Source organism: Zingiber officinale, chromosome 3A, assembly GCF_018446385.1.
Source record: "Zingiber officinale cultivar Zhangliang chromosome 3A, Zo_v1.1, whole genome shotgun sequence".
Classification (NCBI taxonomy): domain Eukaryota; kingdom Viridiplantae; phylum Streptophyta; class Magnoliopsida; order Zingiberales; family Zingiberaceae; genus Zingiber; species Zingiber officinale.
The window spans coordinates 109951255-109960618 of NC_055990.1; positions in this window are offsets into that span (position 1 = coordinate 109951255).

The following is a 9364-nucleotide window of genomic DNA, read 5'->3' on the forward strand; positions in this document are numbered from 1 at the left end:
GTTTATAAATTAGGCCGTCTTCTTTGGAAAATAAATGAATAAAATTGAGTGTAGTTTTTCAAAATTTTGCCAAATAATGACAAGAAGATTATGTTAAATTGCACAAGGACGAGGCATATTAGCCATCAGCTATATTTTGATTCCACCACAATCAAATTCACAAAGAAAATATATATTTATCTCGACAAAAGTAAAATGGCATATCAAAAAAAGGAGACAGGACAGGCTAACCAACTAGGGCACTCCCAAAATATTAAGACAATTAAATTACTTTTTTTTAAAAAAAAATCTAATCTTGAAGAAAACTTCTAAAAATTTCGATATCAGAGCTCCTCCTCTCCTAGCTCTAGAGGCACTATCTTTATTCCTATAGCTTCTGCCAAATGTTTATCATCTCTACTACAACCAACCATATTTAGAGCATCTATATCAATTTTCCCATAATATCTTTAAAATTTAAAATAAATCATCTATTTTTTAAAATTTAAATAATTATTTTTTATTACACACTACATCAACTAACTTAAAATTTTTTATTCTTTATTTTTATTATTTTTTTCTCTCTTCACTTTTTTTATTATTTTTTCTTTCCTTATGTAATATCTACTATTACCCAATCTTAGGGGTGTCAAAATAAATCCGACACAACAACTCAACTCGAGTCGATCCGAAAAAAAATCAAGTTCCGATTGGACATTTTTAGATTTGGATCGGATACCATTTTAGGATTAAAAATTTTCTGATGGGATCGGATTAAGTTCGGGTTAAATCGGGTTGACCCAAATATAGGGTTTAATGGATTTTTTTTTTTTTTTTTGGGGGGGGGGGGTTAAGCTCAAGTTAAATATATCAATGGATACACTACTGTTTCGACCAGACCAATCGAAACAAACCTATGATTTCTTGAGCTTTAGCATCTCAGAGATCCACAGATTTTCAAGCGAAACTAGTAGAGGTGAATGACTGAGTTACGGATCGACTACTTGAAACACCTCAATGCATTCGAGACTGATCCTACGTCAATTGCTCATAATCGAGATTGAAAGAGTTAAGTTTCATCAAACTATGAATCACTAACTTAAACCTGAGCTTTTCTGTTCTAGTTAGTTTTATTGAGATTTGTAGCAGAACAATGAAACTGACAAGTTCTATAACAAATAATAAATTGAGTTTTATTTTAACAACAAAATAGAAAACAGAAATTGTTCTTTACATAAGAAAGAAGAACAAACGAACTCTTCTTCCTTTTAGAACAATTACATAGCTTGTTCATCAAGAGTCAGAAGGCAACAAACAAAAAAACAAAGCAAAATTTACTCAAAAATAGAATGCAAATATCATTCCGATCTCAGTGTGCCACAGTCGTCGTATTTGGGGATTGAGGTAACTATTGTCTATTGAAGAATTCATACAGAGCACACTAAAAAGGAACGAATTTTATCCAAAATAATCTCATCTTGGATCTCGATCACAGTGTAACGCCCACCCTCCTCCTACTTATAAAGGGGGGCAGGAAGGACGGCGCTACACGAACATATATACATGCATATACAATCGTTTCAACGGAAGAATTTAAATTTAAACATGGAGAAACAAACATTTAAACATGTAAATCTCTTAAAGCATGTAAACATGTAACCCATGTGAGCATGCTTAGCATTCTTGCATATAATTTGATTTAGTATCTATTTCTTGAAACATGATACATGATTATTTAAAACTAGAGCATAAAGCGTACTAATAAAGAGATGATGAACTACTAAGCATATATATTGTTCTCTAAAGAGGTACTTGATACTTCTTTAATGAAAGCTCATGATAACTAACCTGATGGAAGTATAGGAGTCTAAACACAAGTATGAACATTAATATGGGGTTCGAAGCATAAACTAAGTACCTAGTCGTCCATCACTTAACATGCACTTCAAACATGATAAGGAGGTTCTTAGCAATTCTTTAACTAAAACAAGTGATTATCATTTCAAGGTTTCATGGAAACAAAAGATGGTATAGTTCACATCAAGTAGCAACCATTAAAAGCATCAAGTAAAAGAACAAGTTAACATGCAAGACTTAGAACATGCATAAGTCTTGAAACACAAAACAGATCTCTTCCACCATGTCACTGCCACACACATCTTTGCCCCTCCTGCTGCTCCCTTTAGTTTAGTCATTCTTTATCCTTTTCTACAGTACAAGGAAAAATAAAACTATAAGCACATAGCCTTAGTAAGATCCTTTCCTACTCACGGAAGTCATAAATCATGAATTAAACATAGAGTAGTGACCTGTTCATTTAGACAACATATAGGCATATCACAAGAGTACATCATCTTAAAGCATAATAATCGCATAGCATGAAATAATATATATGCAAGATGTTCTTTTGAAAATATATATTATATAAATACTTAAACATAAATCTCAACATGAGGACCCGACATTGTACCACATACATGATATGCGCACATCCCTAAATAAATCTAAGGTAGCTAATCCCGAACCTACTAGGGAACTAGGCCCGTGCTTCGACCTAGGGGCAACGTAAGAGCCCATCCCCTGGACCTTGCTAGGGTCGGGTACAAGTCATACAAAAGTAAAATAGTATATCATGTTCCTTGTCATATCATAAAGAGTGCTCTTAGTCCCAATTTATAGGGAAGCATCTCTTAATCCTTTCAGCATACATAAGTCTTGCATAATCATAACATGGTAACATAAGGTTCACCCAACACATAGCATATCATAGGGAACCATTAGTAAGCATGATTGGAGTGTTTGCTCTCTTCTAGCTCTAGTAGTTCTCTTGGCCGCAACTTACAAGGGCATGATCCTAGGTTTTAAGCAACATCAACCATGAATAGCATCTTAATAACATCATATAACATATTAGGTATCATGAGAGAAAGCATAAGCAAGTCTAGTTGGAGTTTAAACTTTCCTAATCCCCTTATTTCTTCTTGGCCGAAACTTCAAGGGACATGGTCCTAGTTTTTTAAGCAACATAAAAAAAAACAACGAGGAAAACCACTTGTACTGCGGGTGAGGGGAATACTTACTTCCTCTCGCTTGGTTTACCACAAGGAGAATACCCTTGGTGGAGAGAAAAAAGAAGACCTTCCGCTTCTAGGACTCTCCCTTGCGTATCTTGCTTGTAAGAAGACTTAGGCTTTAAGGACTCCTCCTTGTGAAGACTTCCTAGGAAGGAATCCTAGGCTTGATTCCGAACATGGGGGAGAAGGAGGCTAGTTTCGGTGGAGGGAGGAAGGAGGAGGAAGAAGAAGATAACTTTTAATTCATTCCCTTACTCCTATTTATTCTAAATGAAGGGAGAAAGGGAAAACAACATTTTCATTCCCTTACTTCATTTACTCTAAATGAAGGGAGAAAGGGAAAATGAACTTTTCATTCTAAGTGAAGGGAGAAAGGGAAAATAAACTTTTCATTTTAAGTGAAGGGAGAAAGGGAAAATAAACTTTTTATTCTAAGTGAAGGGAGAAAGGTGTCCCTTCACCCTCCCTACCCTTAACTACAATTTCCCTTTCCTTCCTAATAGCGCTGTTAGAGTGTATACTGAAAGCCTAAGCTTTTGTAAACATTTATTTTGAATAAAGAATCACATTTAGTCAAATTGTCTACATTTAGTTGTAGTTGTTCAATTAATTTATATTGTAGATAACATAGTATGTGGTGCCACATACAGAAGATGATGTTATCAATACTTTATAAATTATAAACAGTAGCTCACGACCAAAATGGAAAGGAACAAACCATTGGAAGGTCGTAGTGTAATTAGGAATTAGTTTATCTTGACTATATAATTACACTAGTACACTTAGAGTGTATTGAGTAGGATCATTTGAGGTCGTTTCTTTTATACTGACTTTATAAAGGAACAAATACCTCAGTTATCATGGAAGTGTGTGCTCTTAATCCTAATATAATAACAAGCACATATATTTGATATTTATTTCTTTAATTTATCAATGGGTGAGATTTAGTTCGATGAATCAATAAGCCCGATAAGTTGGGAAATGATATCACTTATAGTGTGTGTTGTTGATTATAGAAGGAAACTGTGTCCTAGTAATCTAGGTTGATAATGTCCCCAAGATGAGCTCATAAAGATTGTCATGTTAAACCCTGCAGGTGGACTTAGTCTGACATGACGATAAAGTTGAGTGGTACTATTATTGGATTAAGATATTAATTAAATGAGTTGTCAGTAACTCACTTAATTAGTGGGCATTCGACATCTTAAACACAAGGAGACTAACACACTCATAATAAGAAGGAGCCCAAAAATGTAATTTGGGATGGGTGCGGTAGTTCAATAATAGTTCTCTAGTGGAATGAATTATTATTGATAAAATTAAGTTGTATGTTCGGGGCGAACACGGGATGCTTAATTTTATCGGGAGACCAAAACCAATTCCTCCTCTCGGTCCCTATCGTAGTCTCTTATTTATAGAGTACTATACCCACCTATACCCACCTTCATACCCATGATGTAGGGGTCGGCCAAGCTAGCTTGTGGATCAAGCTAGGGTCGGCCAAGCCTTGATTCATGGGTGGCCGGCCCTAGCTTGAACCCAAGCTTAGGTGGCCGGCCCCCATTAAATTTAAAAGAATTTTAATTTTAAATTTTTCTTATATAGAAGATATAATTTATTGGAGAGAATTAAAATTAAAATATCTCTTCTACAAAAGATTAAGAAAAGAGATTAGATCTCTTTCCTTATTTGTAGATAGGAAAGATATTTTATTTTTTCTCTTTGTAAATTATTCACATGTTGAAAAATTAAAATTATAGAAATTTCTTTTTATCAACCATGAAGGGATTTTAAAGGGAAATTTTATTTTTTAAAATTTCTGAAGATAAATAAGGAATTTTAATTGTTGATTGAAATTGCTTTGTTTGCCCTTATTGATGTGGCCGGCCAAGACATGGAGTTTTAAGAAATTTTGTTTAATTTTTCTTAATTAATTCATGTCAAAGAAAGTTAAGGAAATTTTATTGTAATTAAATTTCCTTATTTACCAAAGCTAAGGAATATAAAAGAGAGGGTTGGGGTGCCTTCATGAGACACAACCTCTATTATTCTCTCCCTCTTTTCCTTGGTGTTGTGGCCGGCCATCCTCTCTCCCTCTCTTCCTCTTTGTGGTGGCCGAAACTCTACCTTGCTTGGAGCTTTTGTGGTGGCCGGATACTACTTGGAGAAGAAGAAGAAGAAGAAGGAGAGAAAGCTTGCATCCCTTGGAGCTTAGTTGGTGGAAAAATTTCTTCATCCTTGGATTTTGGTGCTTGGCCGAAACTTGAAGGAAGAAGAAGAAGGTGCTAGGTGGCCCTCATCTTGGAAGATCGTTGCCCACACAACGTCCGAGGTTAGAAGAGGAATACGGTAGAAGATCAAGAGGTCTTTCTAAAAGGTATAACTAGTATTTTTCCTTTCCGCATCATACTAGTTATTTTTAGAAATAATACCAAATACAAGAGGCATACGATTCTAGTATTTCGAATTTGTTTTCGATGTTGTGTTCTTTTGTTTTTTCTTTTCCTTGAGATTAGATTGTTCTTTTCGGTTGACCTAAAGTTCTTTAAGGAAATTAAATATTAACTTTCCTTAAAAGGCTTTGTCTAGTCGGTGGTGGTTGTTCCTGTTGGAGGATCGGTGGCCGGCTTGAAAGGGGGTTGGATAGCTAGGTCACCCCCAAATTGATTTCTTCTCTACACAAGGGTTAGTTCACAGTGGAATATACTAAAACTAAGGCAATGAAACAAACAAGAATGCAAACACTAACAAACTCGATGTAATGTGGTTCGGAGATGATGCTCCTACTCCACGACGTGTCCTTGAGGTGGACGATCCCTTGATCCTTCGGTGGATCAGTCCCCGGCAATCTCCGGCTAAAACTTCTCCTTCTCGGTGGAGCAAACCTCTCACAAGGGCACTCTTCCTCTTTACAAGATGGAGTTAGAATTAGGAGGAAGAGAATTGACCTGGGAGCTTTGGGCACAGAATAGGAGTTAAACTGCAAGCATCAGTAACCTCCTTAATGCCCCAAAGCTCCCCTTAAATAAGAGGAGAGAGTTGATCACTAATCGACTGGTGTACCGTTGGACCCAGCCAACGGCTCTCTGCAGAAAGTCAAATCCTGCCAACGGCTATGTACCAGTCGACTGGTCTCAGGACCAGTCGACTGGTCCCCGTAGCCGACAAGCACAGAATGCTTCTATGCATTCTGTGAAGTTGGATCAGTCGACTGGTCCCATTACCAATCGACTGGTCCCAGTACATTCACTCCTCTCATCCTTTCCGGAGTCGCCTTTGAAGTCCTCTTCCTCGGCCTTCGTCCCTCAGATGCACCCGAGCACGCGGCTCCTCTCCGTACCATCCTTCACGCTGCCTTGAAGTCCACTTCCCTCGGCTCCACTCCATTGCTCCTCGTCCGGCGTGTTGGAGTGTATACTAAAAGCCTAGCTTTTATATATACATTTATAAGAATCACATTGGTCAAGTGTCTACATTTGTATATACCAAATGTAGATGTTCAATTAATTTATATTGTAGATAACATGGTGTGTGGTGTCACACACAGAGGATCATGTTATCAGTACCTTATAAATTATAAACAGTAGCTCACGACCAAGATGGAAAGGAACAAACCATTGGAAGGTCGTAGTGTAATTAGATATTAGTTTATCTTAACTATATAATTACACTAGTACACTCAGAGTGTATTGAGTAGGACCATTAGAGGTCGTTTCTTTTATACTGACTTTATAAAGAAACAAAGACCTCAGTTATTATGGAAGTGTGTGCTCTTAATCCTAATATAATAACAAGCACATATATTTGATATTTATTTCTTTAATTTATCAATGGGTGAGATTTAGTTCGATAAATCAATAAGCCCGATAAGTTGGGAAATGATATCACTTATAGTGTGTATTGTTGATTATAGAAGGAAACTGTGTCCTAATGATCTAGGTTGATAATGTTCCCAAGAGGAGCTCATAAAGATTGTCATGTTAAACCCTGCAGGTGGACTTAGTCCGACATGACGATAAGGTTGAGTGGTACTACTCTTGGACTAAGATATTAATTAAATGAGTTGTCAGTAACTCACTTAATTAGTGGACATTTGACATCTTAAACACAGGGAGACTAACACACTCATAATAAGAAGGAGCCCAAAATGTAATTTGGGATTGGTGCGGTAGTTCAATAATAGTTCTTTAGTGGAATGAATTATTATTGATGGAATTAAGTTGTGTGTTCGGGGCGAACACGGGAAGCTTAATTTCATCGGGAGACCAAAACCAATTCCTCCTCTCGGTCCCTATCGTAGCCTCTTGTATATAGAGATTTATACCCACCACATACCCACCTTCTTACCTAAGCAATAGGGGTCGGCCAAGCTAAGCTTGAAGCTCAAGCTTAGGGTCGGCCAAGCCTAAAGGTTGGCCTTAAGGTGGTCGGCCAATAGCTTGGAGCCCAAGCTTAGGTGGCCGGCCACATCATATTAAAAAGGATTTTTTATTAAAATTATTTCTTATGTGGATATCATAGTTTTAAAAGAGAGTTTAAAAATTAAATCTTTCCTTTTAAAGCTTTCTACAAAAGATTAAGAAAAGATTTGAAATCTTTCCTTATTTGTAGATTGAAAGGAGATTTTATTTTTAAGAAAAACTTTCCTTTTTAACCATGATAATAATTTAAAAGAGAAGTTTAAAAAATTAAATATTCTCTTTTATTAGTTTCTACAAAAGATTAAGAAAAGATTTGATATCTTTCCTTATTTATAGATTGAAAAGAGATTTTAATTTTTAGAGATAACTTTCCTTTTGGAAATTATCCACATGTTTAAAAGAAGAATTTTAATTTATAAAATTTCCTTTTTATTAACCAATCATGAAGGGATAAAAATTATTGGAGAAATTTTTATAAATTTCTAGAAACAAATTAGGAAGTTTTAATTCTTGTGTGAATTAAATTTTCCTTGTTTTGGAATTAGAAGTGGTCGGCCATTATTTTAATGAGAAGAAAATTATTTTTTAATTAAAATAAATTTTCCTTTTCATGGCAAAAGAATTAAGAAAGTTTTTATTAAAATTTCCTTATTTGCCAAGACCAAAGATTATAAAAGAGGGGGTAGAGGTGCCTTCATGTGGAACAACTCTATTATTCTTCTCCTCTCTTTTCCTCCTTGGTGGCCGGCCCTAGTTTCTTCCTCTTCTCTTCTTCTTATGGCCGGCGGTAACCTCTCTTGGAGCTCTTGATAGTGGCCCGTTCTAGCTAGGAGAAGAAGGAGAGAAAGGTGGTTTTGTTTCTTGCATCCCTTGGAGCTTGGTGGTTCTCATCTCGGAAGATCGTTGCCCACACAACGTCCGAGGTTAGAAGAGGAATACGGTAGAAGATCAAGAGGTTATTTTTGCTTACAAAGAAAGGTATAACTAGTAATTATTTTCCGCATCATACTAGTTTTTCTTTGTATAGTTATTTATGGAAATATCAAACACAAGAGGCATATGATTCTAGAGTTTTCGAAATAGTTTTTTTTTCGAGTTAGTGTTTTTCTTCTTTTTCGAATTTGTGATTCGATTGTTCTTTTTGGTTAATCTAGAGTTATTTAAGGAAATAAATATTAGCTTTCCTTAAAAGGCTTTGTCTAGGCAGTGGTGGTTGCTCCCATATCCAAGAAGGTCATGTGCCTCGCCATGCAGTCCTGGAAATTAATATTTATGGAATTAATAACTTAGGTAGATTTGAATCAATAGTGTTAAGTTCCGCTTGCGATTCAAATCTAAACCATTAAGAACAAATAAGTTAAATTTGGAATCAATGATGTTAAGTTCCGTCTGTGATTTCTAATTTAACTTTTAAAGAACACAATAGGTTATTTAAGGAAAGGTTCGACACTTGTACAAAAATTTTTTGTACAGTGGAACCGGTACGTTTTCCTAGGACTAACCAACAATTGGTATCAGAGCTAGGGTTTGCCTCTGTGTGTTTGGTTTTCAAATTAGGTTATGCACATGTCATACATAATTTAGGCAGGATAATAGTAGGATGTGCTAACTTTGTGGTTGCAGGCTCCAACTATTATGGTATATTTTTATTGTGTGTGATTGGACCCTTGGACATGTCAAGGGCATTTAATTGTGTGTGCATGATTGTATGTAACTAATATAGCAGGAGCTGTATTAGCCCTAGGTTTTAAAATTTTATTTTTCGATCTAGATTACATGTACATTCCATTTATGGAATATAGGATCGATATATGTAAAATTCTATATTTGTCGCAGATCGTATCCTTGCGAGGCGTGGTGCTATCGGAAGACCAGAGGCGCAGCGGAATA